The sequence below is a fragment of the Camellia sinensis genome, chromosome 1 (genome assembly GCF_055761805.1).
Source record: "Camellia sinensis isolate YWXY chromosome 1, ASM5576180v1, whole genome shotgun sequence".
NCBI lineage: Eukaryota > Viridiplantae > Streptophyta > Magnoliopsida > Ericales > Theaceae > Camellia > Camellia sinensis.
The window spans coordinates 235,609,924-235,627,806 of record NC_138961.1 but is presented as its reverse complement, the minus strand read 5'-3'; the positions used below and the strand labels follow the sequence as shown (position 1 = coordinate 235,627,806).

Genomic DNA, 17,883 nt, shown 5'->3' with positions numbered 1-17,883 from the left:
GATTCATGATTAAAAAATATGTCTCTGTGTTTCATGACTAAGTCACTAATACCGTACACAAATATATTAGATGACTGGAATTGCTGTAATTAACCTCTTGATATCAATGTGTCAAACAAATTGGCCACTATATTTGGCAACAAACTTTGATGGGAAAACATTTTGGTAAATATAAAGTTTTCTACATGTTGAAAATATACTAGTCATTGGCCACAGCTGCTGTGGAGGTATTTGTGCTCTTATGAGCATGCAAGATGATGTAAATTCAAGGTTTGGCCAATTCCAATCTTTTCTATTTTTCATCTCTCTCTCACTCTTACACATGCGCGCAAGTAAGCAAGCAAGCGCACATTATACAAGAAATCATTTGATTTTTTTTTTTCCAATTTCAAGGAAGCTGTGAGCTGTCAGTATTGCAAAGGTAAATTCCTTTTTGGTTTATGCTCTCAGGGATATTTTTTTTCCTTTGGTTTATGCTCTCGGATTTGGATTACCTTTATCATACTATGGATTTTTTGCATCTAGTATGTTGGGGCACCATACTCTTGTGATATCAGCTATGAACCATTTCTTGGGCTTGAGGTTTGTTCCTATTTTCTTTTCAATTTTTGCTTCTTTTGAACATCACAATGTATGTTAGTGAAATGATGACTCCAACACATCTCCGAATCTGATAAACATATTTTGGTTTGATTTGAAAGTCATGCTGAAAGTACTATATGATTTTATTCTTGTTTTATTTTTAGAGATGGTTCTTTTTTAAAAAAAAAAACAAAAAACAAACTGTAATTTCATTTATTGGTAGCCTAGGTTAAATGAGAAGTGAAAATACATTCCACATGATTCTCATGACTTTGCTTGTTCATTTACCTTCTGATTGAAAGATCTTGCCATCCTCATGGGTACTTCAGTTATAGTGGGCAGTCCCTCTTCTTGATTATTTATGAGCAAATGAAGATATGCTGACTATATTTACAATTGCGAGCTTATAGGGGGCAGTCCCTCTTCTTGATTATTTATGAGCAAATGAAGATATGCTGACTATATATACTTTAGCTATAATAGTCAGCTTGATCTTCATCCATAACAAATGATGGGTATGTATGCAGATTATCAGCCCATAAGAAGCTGGATCATAAGAAGCTGGATCATCTCATAAGAATGCGGCAAATGGATATATTATGAGAATGACTTTGTTTTGGATATATTTGTTGAGATCGGAATGGGGCAAATGGATCATTGTGAGAATGACTTTGAAGCAGATATGCTGAAAGATACTGCGGATTATTATTCTCGAAAGGCTTCAAACTGGATCTTAGAAGATTCCTGTCCAGATTATATGTTGAAAGTAAACATCTATTCATTTTTTTTTTCTTGTTAAGGTCAGATATATTTGTTTGATAATCCTATATAATTTCTAAAAATTCCTTTTGTAACTCTAGGTTGAGGAGTGTTTGAAATGAGAGAATGATAGGGTTGCTCATTACCTACATTCTAGTAGCGAGCTAAAGTTGCTTAAGGTTTGTTCTTCCTCTTGTAAAGTCATACTAAATTTCTTTCTACCCAATAATAATTAGTCTTTTAATGGTTATTTCTTTTATTTATTTATTTATTTTCAGGCCAATTTTGAAGATATGCACTTTCGCTGTTATAATTATGGGTAATTTTGTCTTCCTATAGAAAGTTCAACATGAATTGTTGTCCGTTTATGCAACCCAATTGCTCGAGCAGGAGCACTCTGGATGTCATGCATTGCTTAGGGATGACAAGGTAGTCATTTGGACCATTTTTTTTTATCAGACTTGGACAATGTTATTATTCAAGCCTTCTTGCTGTTATTTCAGTTGCAATTAACTAAAGTTTATTAACATTTTTTTCCTGTTCTCTTGTAGGTAGAGGATTTATCAAGGATGTATAGGCTCTTTTCCAAAATACCTCGAGGTTTAAATCCGGTTTCTAGTATATTTAAACAGGTTTTGGTCTTTAACTTGCAATACATTGTTCTGTAAAGAATGTAGCATTGTGCCTCTGGTATTATTTGTTTCTTCCCCTTGTTTATTTTGAAGTTTGGCTGGGTTTTTCTTTATGCAGCATGTTACTGTTGAAGGTACAGCATTGGTTAAACAAGCGGAAGATGCAGCCAGCAATAAGAAGGTGATGTAATCTTGATTGTGTTATTTCAGATCCCATAGTCTTTGTGCAATTTGTCTTCTGAGGAGGTGCATTTCACAAGGCTCATGATTGATCTGCCATTACATTGGACTTGGTTAACAAGTTATATACTCTTTTTTTTTTTTTGGAAGGAAATTAAATTTGGATTTTAATTAAATGAATGGCAATGTACAAAATTTAGCACTACATTTGACTTTGGGGGTACAAATAATTGTTTGATGTGGTGGCATCATTAACCAAGGTTGTTCACTTAAAATTTTTCTTTCTTTTCCTTTTTTTTATTTTATTTCCCCTTTTCTGGGTGGAAAGAACATATCTACTCTTATATATGTCTTAGTGATAATCTTTTCTAATTTTATTTCTGGTTCTAATGCTAAGAAGTGTCCTGGTACAGGCAGATAAGAAAGATGTGGTTGGTTTGCAGGAACAGGTAATGTCAAATTCTTATAGTACTTCACTTCTAGGATTTGTTAATGGATTCTTGGTATGGGAACTGACTAACCTGTGGGGCCTTCAGGTTTTTTGTTAGAAAAGTTATCGAGCTTCATGACAAGTACATGGCGTACGTAAATAACTGTTTTATGAACCATACTCTTTTCCACAAGGTTTGTATTAAACAATTGCTGCATAGTCGTGGTTTCCTTCCTATTATTCATGTATTAAAATCTCCTTTGTTTGCCTTAGGCGCTCAAAGAGGCTTTTGAAGTCTTCTGTAACAAAGGTGTTGGTGGAAGCTCGAGTGTAGAACTACGAGCCACATTTTGTGATAATATTCTTAAGAAAGGTGGGAGTGAGAAATTGAGTGATGAAACCATTGAGGAAACACTTGAGAAGGTATGCTTTTATCTTTCATAGCATTTGCTTTGACTTATTGTTGAGAATGAGATACAAACAGTTGCAATTGGATTTCTTTTTATTCTACAGGTAGTAAAGCTCCTTGCTTATATTAGTGATAAGGATTTGTTCACTGAATTCTACCGGTAATTTTATTTAATTTTTTGTTGGTTTTTAAGTGATTGCAGAATATTGTGATTCGATGATTCATAGATACTTATTTTTTGTTGCAATGACTGGCAGAAAAAAGCTTGCTCGACGCTTACTTTTTGACAAGAGTGCCAATGATGAGCAGGAGAGAAGTATCCTGACAAAGCTGATGCAGCAGTGTGGTGGTCAGTTCACATCAAAGATGGAGGGAATGGTGAGTTGTCTACAACCTGTATTAATTTGCAAGCCATACTTTAATGTAGTTTTGGGATACTGGCAGAAATAATTGTTTTCTTGCTTTGCTGTTTTCCAGGTGACAGATTTGACTTTAGCAAGGAAAAATCAAACTAACTTTAAAGAGTACCTCAAAACCAATCCAGATGCAAGTCCTGGGATTGACCTAACTGTTACTGTCCCAACTACTGGCTTTTGGCCTGGTTACAAGTCTTTTGACCTCAACCTCCCAGCAGAAATGGTAATGCTTGTAGATTTTTATTCGCTCATAGATTGAAATTTTGAAATTGTTTCTTTTAATGTGAATTTATGTCATATGCTGTTGTCACGACCCAAACCCGGCCCTATGGGTTTAGCACCGTAACCGGCCAGTAATCCGAGATTACCGAAGGCCTGCAGAACAGTAGTACAGTAAAACAGAGTACAGGGCCTGGCGGAAGCCAATACAGTAAATGAATAATGTCCATTGAGCTGTGTCAGTCTGTATGCCAAAAAGATTTTTCATGCATTCACATATACCAACAGTACAGTCTATACAAAATTTACAGTCACACAGTACAGGGACCTAATCCCTTGATAACAGTACGGTTAGCAGTTAACAGTCTATACAGTAATCCAAACAGTATGGAGACAGACGGGGGAAAAACAAGACACCCCAAAGCCATAGCATGGCAACTCGGAACCTCTCAGTGAGGCACAAAGGCTGGCTTGACAAAACTGGAGTCTAACCCACGCTCCTAGCTCCGATCTGGCGGCTGAGCACCTACATATATATATAAATAGTGAGCTAAAGCCCAGTGAATAACATAATGCGTAAAAGGGGTTATGAATGAAATGTCCTTACAGTAATGAAATCAGTTCATTAAACAATACTTTAGTCTTTCAGTCAGAACAGTTATTCAGTCATATGTGGTACATCCATTAGCATAGCAGTAAACAGTAGGTCTTAAAGACCGAACAGTAATGATGGCCATCAATCAGTAAACAGTAGTGGTCCCACGAGGGAACCGACAGAGATCTCTGTAACAGTAACAGTAAACAGTAGGTGCCAAGGATGCCACAATACAGTTTAGAATATAGGACATACATTCATTCAGTAAACAGTTCAGTTCAGTATTCAGAAGATAATCATTTGAACATATCTTTACACAATTGTTACTCACAGAGTTTGGGCTACAGTATGCTAGAGCGTGTCTCCCCAGTCGCCAACCCTACACAGTTCACAGGTTGAACACACACTAAGCTACACAGTTGGGAAAGATAACAACTTAATCCCTAATTTGCCTCGGTATGTTCTACATCTATATCCTCAATAAGATACCTTAAACTAGGTCTAAGAATGCCTAGAATGGGATGAGGATGCAAAGATGTGATCAGAAAACAGTCTCAGAATTTTCAGAAAAACAGATTCCCGCTCGAGCGCATGCTTCCCCACTTGAGCGGACATGCAACAAAGGTACACGCTCGAGCGTAAACTTTCCCGCTCGAGCGTACTGTAAAAGTACTGGATGGGTGAAATCTCCGCTCGACGCCCGCTCAAGCTTGAGACATGACTCCGCTCGAGCGCCCAATCCTCCGCTCGAGCGGACTGTAAAACAGTGCAGAGAGATGCTGGATGCTCGGATTTCACGCTCGAGCGTTACTTTCCCCGTTCGAGCGGAAGTGCAAAATCTGGAAAACCCAGATTGCACCTCCAAGCCAAAACCAAGTTTAAATGCATCAAAACCAATCCTCTTGGGCCCATTTTCTGGAAAACATTTATAAACACATAGAATAACATGGTTCAAAGCTCAATTTGAGAAATCAAAGCCCAAGGGTGTTTAATTCACACTCAATTTCAAACCAATAACATAAACATGGAGGACATGCAATCATGCATGAATTCAAATCATTTTGAAGCTCCAATTTGATGCTCTAAGGAGCCAATTCTTTTCAAAACATGGTGAAATCATGGACTTAAACATAATTATGAACATGCATGTAACCTTTTGCCATGAAAACAACTCAAACATCTACAATTCAAACATGCATGCATGAATTATGCTCTATATCAACATGTATGAACTAAAACATGACTTAGCTCTACAATTTAACATGGACCATGCAAGAATTAGTTCAAACACAAGAATGAGAAGATGAAATCCTTACCTAGGTTCCTTGAATGCAAGTCTAGAGGTCCAATTTAGCAATCTACACTTCAATTACCAAGCAATTCTTCAAGTTTCCGAGCAATTCAAGGTGAAAAACCAATTTCTCTCCCTCTCTACTCTCTAGGTCGGCAAGGCTCAAGAAGGGGCTGAGGAAATGTTTGTTTCAAGTGTATACAAGGCTCACATGTTATATTGAGTGGGCCACTAAGGGTGGCAATTTGGTAATTACGGCAAACTTTGCAATTAACTCGTTTTAATCTAATTTAATCATACCTAATCAGCTTTCAGATAAATACACTATAAAATCACATTAATTATGAGGATCATAAAACACCAATTAATTCCCGATTCGGCCGCCGATAAGGCCTTCAATTAGCAGTTTAAACACAAAACACAAACAGATCAAATGATCAATCAACAGATAAAAATGCAATTCAAACAGATGTACTCATTCAATCCAGTTCCAGTTTTCAGTCAGTCAATTCAGTACTTTAATCAGTTCAATTATTAGTCACAATCAGTTCAGTTTAACGGTAATCAATGTTTAAAGGTAAGCAGTGGTGAGGGTTATTACAGTCTCCCCTCCTTATAAAGAGTTTAGTCCTCTAAACTCGAGTTACCTTCATTCTGGAAGAAAACAGGGTTCAGTGGAAATAGTTCAGGATATCTTTTAGCCATGTCATCTTCCCTTTCCCAAGTGGCATACATGCCACCATGGTTCTGCCAGTCGACTTTCACTAGCGGGATCTCTTTGTTCCTCAGTTTCTTGATCCGTCTGTTTACAATCTGTATAGGCCGTTCCTCGTAAGTGTAGTCATCACTCAACACTACGTGGGTAGGCTCTATTACATGGAAGGGATCCCGGAGATAATCTCTTAACATCGAAATGTGGAAAACATTATGCATGTGCTCCATTTCCAGAGGGAGTGCAACTTGATACGCCACTGGATTAATTTTCTCAATAATCTCATACGGTCCGACGTATCTTGGCGCTAACTTGCCTTTGACTCCAAAACGAGTCTGGCCTTTCATCGGTGTTACTTTTACAAATACGTGATCACCCACTTCATACTCTCTGTCTCGTCTTCTGACGTCAGCATAACTCTTCTGTCTGCTCTGTGCAGTTTTCAATCTCTGTTGTATCAGTTTCACTTTCTCAGTTGTTTCATAAACAATCTCGGGCCCAAGCAAAGGCCTATCTCCAACTTCTGCCCAGCAAATCGGAGATCTACATTTTCTGCCATACAATGCCTCGAAAGGTGCCATACCAATACTAGAATGGTAGCTGTTGTTGTAGGCGAATTCAACTAATGGTAGATGACTTTCCCAATCTCCCTGAAAATCAAGGACACACATTCTCAGTAAATCCTCCAGAGTTTGGATGGTTCTTTCTGATTGGCCATCTGTCTGAGGATGATAGGCACTACTCAGTCTCAGTTCAGTACCCAGTGCAGTCTGTAGGCTTTGCCAAAACCTCGAGGTAAACTTCGAATCCCTATCAGAAACAATAGACACAGGCACTCCGTGCAGTCTCACAATTTCATCAATATAGATAACAGCCAATTTGTCCGCATTATAGATTGTCTTGACAGGTAAGAAGTGAGCAGATTTGGTTAGTCTATCAACAATAACCCAAATTGAATCCATACCTTTTCTGGAGCGAGGTAACCCGACAATAAAATCCATCGTGATATGCTCCCATTTCCACTCTGGTATGGGTAGGGGTTGCAATAATCCGGCAGGTCGTTGATGTTCGGCTTTGACTTGTTGGCAATGAAGACATTTGGACACAAAGTCAGCAATTTCTTTCTTCATTCCCGGCCACCAGAAATTCTGTTTCAGATCTTGGTACATTTTCGTATTCCCCGGGTGGATAGACAATTTTGAATTGTGGCCCTCTTGCAGAACTCTTTTTTTCAGTTCAGTATCATTTGGTACACACAGTCTTTCATGAAATTTCAGTACATTGTTCTCAAATTTGAATCTCGGTCTCGGTTTAGATTCTCTTTCTTCGATGATCTTTTTCAAGAAATCATCCAGTTGCTGTTTCTCTTTAATCTCTTCAATCAGTGCCGATTGAGCAGAAATAGCAGCTAAGGTTCCACCTTGTTCTCTCAAAACAACTTCAATTTCAAATTTGTCAAGGTCACTAAGCAGCTCTTTCTGTCCGGTGAGCAAACAAGCTAAGTTGGAAATTGACTTTCGGCTCAATGCATCGGCGACAGTATTAGCCTTTCTCGGATGGTACAGAATTTGTAGATCATAGTCTTTGATCAGTTCTAGCCATCTGCGCTGTCTCATATTTAGTTCCTTCTGTGTGAAGAAATATTTTAAGCTCTTGTGGTCGGTGTATACTTCACATGTCACCCCGTACTGGTAGTGACGCCAGATTTTTAGCGCAAATACTACTGCAGCAAGTTCTAGGTCATGGGTCGGGTAGTTCTTTTCATGTGGTCTCAACTGTCGGGAAGCATAAGCAATAACTCTCCCATTCTGCATTAAAACACACCCCAAACCCTTATGAGAAGCATCACTAAATACAGTATAACCATCCGTACCTGAAGGTAAGGTAAGAACCGGTGCAGTCACTAATCGAGTTTTCAACTCCTGAAAAGCAGATTCTCTTTGGTCAGTCCAGTCAAATGATGTCCCCTTCTGAGTTAACTGAGTCAATGGTAGGGCAATTTTGGAGAAATCTTTGACAAATCGTCTGTAATATCCAGCTAATCCCAAAAAGCTTCGGACTTCAGTCACATTTGTCGGTCTAGGCCAGTTCACTACAGCTTCAATTTTCTGCGGATCAACAGAAATTCCATTTTTGCTAACAACATGCCCCAAAAACATAATATGGTCAAGCCAAAATTCACACTTAGACAGTTTAGCATACAGTTTCTGTTCTCTTAGGGTCTGTAGGGCAAGTCTCAGATGATGTTCATGTTGTTCTATACTTTTAGAGTAAATCAATATGTCATCAATAAACACTACAATAAAATCATCAATGTATGGTTTAAAAATTCTGTTCATGAGGTCCATAAAAGCAGCAGGGGCATTCGTGACTCTGAATGGCATAACTAAAAATTCATAATGGCCATACCTCGTTCTAAAAGCAGTTTTATCAATGTCTTCCGGTTTAACCTTCAGTTGATGATACCCCGATCTGAGGTCAATCTTAGAAAACACTTTGGCACCCTGTAACTAATCAAACAGGTCATCAATACGCGGTAATGGGTATTTATTCTTTACAGTTACCTTATTCAGTTCACGATAGTCAATACACAGTCTCAGTGAGCCATCTTTCTTCTTTACAAACAAAACCGGTGCACCCCACGGTGAAGTACTAGGCCTGATAAACTTCTTGTCCAGCAGTTCCTGCAGTTGCACTTTCAGTTCTTTCAGTTCAGTTGGGGCCATTCTGTAAGGAGCTTTCGATATCGGCTGTGTACCCGGAATCACATTAACGGTAAATTCAATTTCCCTGTCAATCAAATCCCCTGGCAGATCATCTGGAAATACATCTCGGAATTCCCTGACTATAGGAATACAATTCACATCAGTTTTAACACTATCATCAGTAGACACAGTCAGCACAGAACACAGATATCCTTTACATCCCTTTCTAATTAATTTAACGGCTTTCACTGACGAAATCAAATACGGAGGAGGCACTACTCCACTCCCATTAAACACGAATTCAGGCAAACCAGGTGGACGGAAAACAACTTGCTTGGTCACACAATCAATAGTGGCATGATATTTTTGTAACCAATCCATCCCCAATATTACATCAAAATGATTAATGTTCAATGGTAGTAAATCAATAAACAGATGCATATCCCCAACAATGATTTCACATGCGGGGTACATATAAGCACATGTCATGGATCCTCCTACGGGTGATGATACGGCTAGCAGATAGTTCATGGGTTCTAAGGGTCTATTCAATTTCCGTGAGAAAGCATGCGATACATAAGAATGTGTAGACCCCGAATCAATCAATACAAATGCATTTTGTGTACAAATAGAGAGGATACCTGACACAACGGTTTCAGTATTTTGCACGTCTCCCGGTACTAGGGCGAACACTCTGCCCTGCCTCATGGGCTCTTTCCCGGTAGCCTTGGGGTTAGGCTTTGGTGCTACAGTTGATGCTGCCACGCTTGGTGCAGCTTTACTACTGGCTTATGGAGCAGAAGGGCAGTCTTTAACCATGTGACCCACCTTGCCACACCTGTAACAGGCTCCAGATATTTTGTAGCAGACCCCTTTGTGCTTCTTGCCACACTCAGAACAGGGTGGTATGAAACCACTCCCTTGGCTGGGGCTAGTTGTCGACCCCGTATTCTGTTTCTTGTTGGCCGGGTTGTGCTTGCCTTTCTTGAATTTGAAACCCTGCCTCTTACTACGCCATTCCGACGTTGGTGTTTCAGTTTTCAATGCTTCAATGTTTGATTCAGCCATTAAGGCTCGATCAAGAACATTTACATAGTTCGGTAGCTTCAAAACATTGATTCTGTCGAGAATTGCAACATTAAGGCCGCCTTCAAACTTCCTGGCCTTCTTATATTCAGTATCCACCATATGCGGTGCATATCTAGCAAGCTCGGTGAATTTCGTCTCATATTTCGCAACGGACATTGTGCCCTGCTTCAGCTGTTCAAATTCGGTCACTTTTCTATCCCTGACACACTGAGGGAAATACTTTTCAAAGAAGGACTCCTTGAACTGAGCCCAAGTCATAACGGTATTTGTATCGCGGATCAACATCCACCACCTTCTAGCTTCTTCTTGTAGGGTGAAGGTAGCTAACAATACTTTATTCGCTTCTGAGCACGGAAACACTTCAAATAGTTTTTCCGTTTCAAGCACCCAAGCTTCAGCCTTTAGCGGTTCCAGTCCTCCCTGAAAGGATGACGGTTTCATCTTGCTGAATTTATGGGTGAGAGTAATAATATCCCCATCATTCACATTCGCATTAGGTTCCGGCTGTACCGGAGGAGGAGGAGGTGGGAGCTGTTGGTTCTGTTGTTATTCAAGTCTAGCGGTTATCAGTTCCATCATTCTTTCCATTCTTTCCATTCTTGCCTCAGTAGATGAGGATTCAGGTTCATTTGCATTGTCCATTTCACTATAAGCAGTTATAACAGTTATAAATTGTAACATAAACAGTCGCATATTTAGACAGTTATCACATCAACATGTATTCAGTCATAACATAGCCAAACACTTTTCAAGTTCATGAAATGCCCTAATCACTTTTCTAGGACACCCTATAGCTCATTTGGACACGTGTGTGCGGTACAACTCGTGGTTAAGTATCGCTCTGATACCACTCTGTCACGACCCAAACCCGGCCCTATGGGTTTAGCACCGTAACCGGCCAGTAATCCGAGATTACCGAAGGCCTGCAGAACAGTAGTACAGTAAAACAGAGTACAGGGCCTGGCGGAAGCCAATACAGTAAATGAATAATGTCCATTGAGCTGTGTCAGTCTGTATGCCAAAAAGATTTTTCATGCATTCACATATACCAACAGTACAGTCTATACAAAATTTACAGTCACACAGTACAGGGACCTAATCCCTTGATAACAGTACGATTAGCAGTTAACAGTCTATACAGTAATCCAAACAGTATGGAGACAGACGGGGGAAAAACAAGACACCCCAAAGCCATAGCATGGCAACTCGGAACCTCTCAGTGAGGCACAAAGGCTGGCTTGACAAAACTGGAGTCTAACCCACGCTCCTAGCTCCGATCTGGCAGCTGAGCACCTACATATATATATAAAGAGTGAGCTAAAGCCCAGTGAATAACATAATGCGTAAAGGGGTTATGAATGAAATGTCCTTACAGTAATGAAATCAGTTCATTAAACAATACTTTAGTCTTTCAGTCAGAACAGTTATTCAGTCATATGTGGTACATCCATTAGCATAGCAGTAAACAGTAGGTCTTAAAGACCGAACAGTAATGATGGCCATCAATCAGTAAACAGTAGTGGTCCCACGAGGGAACCGACAGAGATCTCTGTAACAGTAACAGTAAACAGTAGGTGCCAAGGATGCCACAATACAGTTCAGAAGATAGGACATACATTCATTCAGTAAACAGTTCAGTTCAGTATTCAAAAGATAATCATTTGAACATATCTTTACACAATTGTTACTCACAGAGTTTGGGCTACAGTATGCTAGAGCGTGTCTCCCCAGTCGCCAACCCTACACAGTTCACAGGTTGAACACACACTAAGCTACACAGTTGGGAAAGATAACAACTTAATCCCTAATTTGCCTCGGTGCGCTCTACATCTATATCCTCAATAAGATACCTTAAACTAGGTCTAAGAATGCCTAGAATGGGATGAGGATGAAGATGTAAAAGTACTGGATGGGTGAAATCTCCGCTCGACGCCCGCTCGAGCTTGAGACATGACTCCGCTCGAGCGCCCAATCCTCCGCTCGAGCGGACTGTAAAACAGTGCAGAGAGATGCTGGATGCTCGGATTTCACGCTCGAGCGTTACTTTCCCCGTTCGAGCGGAAGTGCAAAATCTGGAAAACCCAGATTGCACCTCCAAGCCAAAACCAAGTTTAAATGCATCAAAACCAATCCTCTTGGGCCCATTTTCTGGAAAATATTTATAAACACATAGAATAACATGGTTCAAAGCTCAATTTGAGAAATCAAAGCCCAAGGGTGTTTAATTCACACTCAATTTCAAACCAATAACATAAACATGGAGGACATGCAATCATGCATGAATTCAAATCATTTTGAAGCTCCAATTTGATGCTCTAAGGAGCCAATTCTTTTCAAAACATGGTGAAATCATGGACTTAAACATAATTATAAACATGCATGTAACCTTTTGCCATGAAAACAACTCAAACATCTACAATTCAAACATGCATGCATGAATTATGCTCTATATCAACATGTATGAACTAAAACATGACTTAGCTCTACAATTTAACATGGACCATGCAAGAATTAGTTCAAACACAAGAATGAGAAGATGAAATCCTTACCTAGGTTCCTTGAATGCAAGTCTAGAGGTCCAATTTAGCAATCTACACTTCAATTACCAAGCAATTCTTCAAGTTTCCGAGCAATTCAAGGTGAAAAACTGTCACGACCCAAACCCGGCCCTATGGGTTTAGCACCGTAACCGGCCAGTAATCCGAGATTACCGAAGGCCTGCTGAACAGTAATACAGTGAAACAGAGTACAGGGCCTGGCGGAAGCCAATACAGTAAATAAATAGTGTCCATTGAGCTGTGACAGTCTGTATGCAAAAAGGCTTTTCATACATTATACAAAAACAGTACAGAACAGTATACACAATATTCACATCCATTTAACTAGGGACTCAACCCCACATAACAGTACAGAAAACATTCCGTCTGTACAACACAGTATACAAAATTAACAGTCACACAGTACAGGGACCTAATCCCTGTATAACAGTACAGTAAACAGTCAGTCTATACAAAACAGTGAAACAGTACAAAAAGGGGGAAATTCTAAAACACCCCTAAGCCTTAACAGTAGGCTCGGAACCTCGCAGTGAGGCACAAAGGCTGGCTTGACAAAACTGGAGTAACCCTGACGCCTCTAGCTGCGGTCTGGTGCCTGTACACCTACATATATATATGAGCAGTGAGCTAAAGCCCAGTGAATAACATAAAGCGTAAAGGGGTTTAGAATGAATGTCCTTACAGTAATGAAAACAGTTCATTTCAATCAGTAATTCAGTTGCTCAGTACAGTAAACAGTCATATGTGGTACATCCATTAGCATAACAGTAACAGTAGGTCTTAAAAGACCGAACAGTAATGATGGCCATCAGTCAGTAAACAGTAGTGGTTCCACAAGGAAACCGACAGAGATCTCTGTGACAGTAACAGTAACAGTAAACCGTAGATACTAAGGATGCCACAGTACAGTTCAGAAATAAAGGACATACATTCATTCAGTAAATAATACCAGTTCAGTAAACAGTTCAGTTCAGTATTCAGAAGATAATCAGTTGAACATATCTTTACACAATTGTTACTCACAGAGTTCTGGGCTACAGTATGCTAGAGCGTGTCTCCCCAGTTGCCAACCCTACACAGTTCACAGGTTGAACACACTAAGCTACACAGTTGGGAAATCTCATAACTTAATCCCTAATTTGCCTTGGTGTGTTCTACAATGATATCCTCATCAAGGTGCCTTAAACTAGGCCTAAGAATGCCTAGGATGGGATGAGGATGCAAAAATACACTTAGAAAATATTTCGCAAAGTTTGCTGAAAATAGGAGCCTCGCTCGAGCGAGACTTTCTACGCTCGAGCGTAAGTCCAAAATCAAAGGCTTCGCTCGAGCGAGTAATCCTTCGCTCGAGCGGTCTGCAAAACAGTAAAAGTACTGGATGCTGAAATTTTACGCGCGATGGTCGCTCGATGGTCGCTCGAGCGGAGCCCTGGACAAAGGTGCTCGCTCGAGCGGGGAATCCTTCGCTCGAGCGAGGAAGCCAAATCTGGAATTTCCAGATCTGCCTCCCAAGCTCAAACCAAGCATTCAACCACTCCAAACTCGACCTCTTGGGCCCAAATTCTGGAAAACATCATTAAATTCAATGTATAACAAGTTTCAAAGCTCAATTTATGAATTCAAGCCCCAAAGGTGAGTCAATTAAAACCACATTCAAACCCATTTTCAAGAATATGAAGAACATGCAAACATGCAAGGATTTAAACCAAATCAAAGCTTCAAAGCTTGTTCAAATGAGCTCATTCTTTTCAAAACAAGATGAAAACATGGTCTACTCTTACAACATGGACATGCATGTAACCCTTTACCATGAATTCAACTCAAAACTCATTAATTCAACCATGCATGCAAGAAATGAGCTTCAATTCACCATTAATGACCCAAATCATGACTTAGTTCTACAATGAAGCATGAACCATGCAAGAACTAGTTCAATAGCATCAATAAGAAGATAAGATCCTTACCTAGAGCTTGAATTAGAAGACTAGGAGCTCAAATATGCAATCTATACTTCAATTCCTTCAATTCTCCAAGCAAAACCCAAGGTAGAATTCAATTTCTCTCACTCTCTCTCCTCTCTTCCCTCTTGGTCGGCAATGAGAAGGAAAATGGCTGAGGAAATGTTGTTTTTGGCTCAAGTATGTGTGTGAGATAGTGGCCCACTCAATGGCAAAACGGTAATTAAGTCCAACTCTTCAATTGGCTTATTTTAATCTAATTTAATCATACCTAATCAATTTTCAGATACTTATACCATAAAATCACATTAAATATGAGGGTCACGTAACATCAATCGGTTTCAGATTCGGCCGCCGATAAGGCCTTCAAATAGCAGTTTAAACATATAAACATGAACAGATAATCAGACAATCAAACAGATAGAATGCAATTGACTAACATATACTCAGTTAATTCAGATTCCGATTTCAGTCAGTCAGTTCAGTATTTCTTTCAGTTCGATTATCAGTCAGTTATCAGTCATTATCCGTTTCGTTTAACAGTAATCGGTGATTATCGGTAATCAATCAGTCCCTAGTCAGTAAACAGTATGAGGGTTGTTACAAAAACCAATTTCTCTCCCTCTCTACTCTCTAGGTCGGCAAGGCTCAAGAAAGGGCTGAGGAAATGTTTGTTTCAAGTGTATACAAGGCTCACATGTTATATTGAGTGGGCCACTAAGGGTGGCAATTTGGTAATTACGGCAAACTTTGCAATTAACTCGTTTTAATCTAATTTAATCATACCTAATCAGCTTTCAGATAAATACACTATAAAATCACATTAATTATGAGGATCATAAAACACCAATCAATTCCCGATTCGGCCGCCGATAAGGCCTTCAATTAGTAGTTTAAACACAAAACACAAACAGATCAAATGATTAATCAACAGATAAAAATGCAATTCAAACAGATGTACTCATTCAATCCAGTTCCAGTTTTCAGTCAGTCAGTTCAGTACTTTAATTAGTTCAATTATCAGTCACAATCAGTTCAGTTTAACGGTAATCAATGTTTAACGGTAAGTAGTGGTGAGGGTTATTACAGCTGTGTTTCTGAACATTCCCATTGACGTCATTCTATTTATTCACTTCTGCTCTAGGTTAAGTGTGTGCAAGTTTTCAGAGAATTCTATCAAACAAAAACAAAACACAGAAAACTTACATGGATTTATTCATTGGGTACTTGTAACCTCAATGGAAAATTTGAACCCAAAACGATGGAGCTCATTATGACAACCTACCAGGTATTTTGTTGAAGAAACTTATTTTAATCTAATACATGGATTTATGATTCTTAACGCAGAGGTTTGAGCTTTAGCATTTCATCCATATAGGCTTCTGTGCTGCTGCTTTTTAATGCCTCAGACAGATTGAGTTACAGGAAATCATGACTCAATTAAACTTGACAGATGATGATGTTGTTAGGTTGCTCCATTCTCTTTCATGTGTAGTATAAGATTCTTAACAAAGAACCAAACAACAAAACAATCTCTCCAACAGATCCATATTAGTGTGCTTTCTATTCCTTTTTAATTTTTTGGGGGAAATTACACTTCTTGACCATTTTGATTTTAATTGATGTATTCAAAATCTGAATTGTGTCTATTCTTAGGTATGCAATGCATTGTTTTTTATTTTTAATTTTGTTTTCAAGCTTAGTTTATTTATTATTTTAATAAACATCAATTTTAGTTCTTGATAATTATTTGACAGGTTTTTTTTTTGTTCAACCATATTAAATTTGCTCTAAACCTAAATTTCCTTCTAACTTTGTATTCTATTGTCCTTTAAATTTGACTTTAATATTGGGAAGTTGTTTGTTGCAGGGTATACTGTCAGATGTTTTGAAATGCCTTGGTGACAATAACAAACATATGAGAGAAAGCACTCTGACTACTTTAGATGCTTGGCTTGCTGCTGTTCATCTCGAGAAATAGTTATGTTTCAAATTGTTATGCTAGATGTGACTTGTGAATGAAAACTTAGAATAGTTGTATTTTGTCGAATGTTAATGAATTATGTATTGTGTTGAATGTTAATGATTCAGTTAATTTGAATGATGCTTTAAAATTATAGGTTTATTATGGATTGAATGAATTATTAGGAATTGCAGATTGTTTTCCTGCTTTGGCGACCAATTTATTAGTCGCGACAAATAAATAATTTTTTTTCGTAAAAAAAGACAATTGCCGACCAAGAGTTTTGGTTGCAAAAAATACATTTATTGCCGACCAAAACAGCTCTTGGTCGTGGAAACTCACTTTTGCCGACCAAAAGTTTTGGTCGCGAAAAGTAACAAATGGCGACCAAACCTTTTGGTCGCGGAATGTCATAATTGGCGACCAAACTTTTTGGTCGCGGAATGTCACGATTGGCGACCAAACTTTTTTGGTCGCAGAATGTCACAATTGGCGACCAAACTTTTTGGTCGTTGAATGTGATAATTGGCGACCAAACTTTTTGGTCGGGAAAATATCACTTTTCGCGACCAAAGTGTTTCAGCGACTAAATGAATTAGTCGTGGTAATGATATATTTCGCGACCAAAAATTTAGTCGGCAAATCCGACTTTTCCTGACCAACCAATGCAATGGATAAAAAACGGTTTATTTATTTATTTTATAATATTACTGTATTTGGTTAAGATTTGCCCTTCTTTTATTTAGGGGAATTTTTTTAAGGTCCCTAATAATAGTAATTTAGAGGATAAAGGACACCAAAAAAAAAAGTGATGCATTAGGTCCCTGAACAACATGGCGCGCATTTTTAATTATTTCGTGGACCAAAATACCCTTCACACAATCAACACACAGACGAAACTGATTTCGACGACTGAGTTTCATTCCAAGCATCTAACCATCTTCATGAAAAACAGAGCACGAAAAATGAACTCTGATCAGCATGTTGATGAAAAACAGAGCATGAAAAATGAACTCTAAACATCAAAATCAACCACACTGTCAACACTCTTTGAAATTGATAAAAAAACAGAGAATAAAAAATTAATTCCAAAAATAAAAATCAACTCTATCAAGCTGGCCTCTGTCTAAAATTGATCAATAACAGCAAATGAAAAATCAACTCCAAAAATCATAAACAACTTCACTGAGCTAGCTTTTCTTTTAAATTGATCAAAACTGAAAACAAAAACCTAATGCAAAAATACAGTTGAAAAATTAATATGAAATCGGAATCCTTACATAAAATTCAAAACAAAAATCAAAAATTTATATGGAATCTCTATCGAAACCAAACCTGATTCAACTCCACTGAAAAACCTACGCGATCAACACATTATAACACCT

At 38.6% G+C, this 17,883-nt stretch overlaps 1 pseudogene across 1 annotated transcript; it reads left to right on the top strand.

Moving 5' to 3' along the window:
- The first annotated feature begins 1,093 nt into the window (after window positions 1-1,093).
- On the top strand, window positions 1,094-16,134 carry LOC145822800 (cullin-1-like; annotated as a pseudogene). The gene is made up of 14 exons (XR_014364510.1): window positions 1,094-1,097; window positions 1,161-1,348; window positions 1,443-1,520; window positions 1,681-1,770; window positions 1,893-1,973; window positions 2,092-2,154; window positions 2,567-2,607; window positions 2,690-2,777; window positions 2,857-3,006; window positions 3,097-3,152; window positions 3,250-3,370; window positions 3,470-3,631; window positions 15,680-15,823; window positions 15,914-16,134. The product of XR_014364510.1 is annotated as a cullin-1-like (transcript).
- Window positions 16,135-17,883: the final 1,749 nt, after the last annotated feature.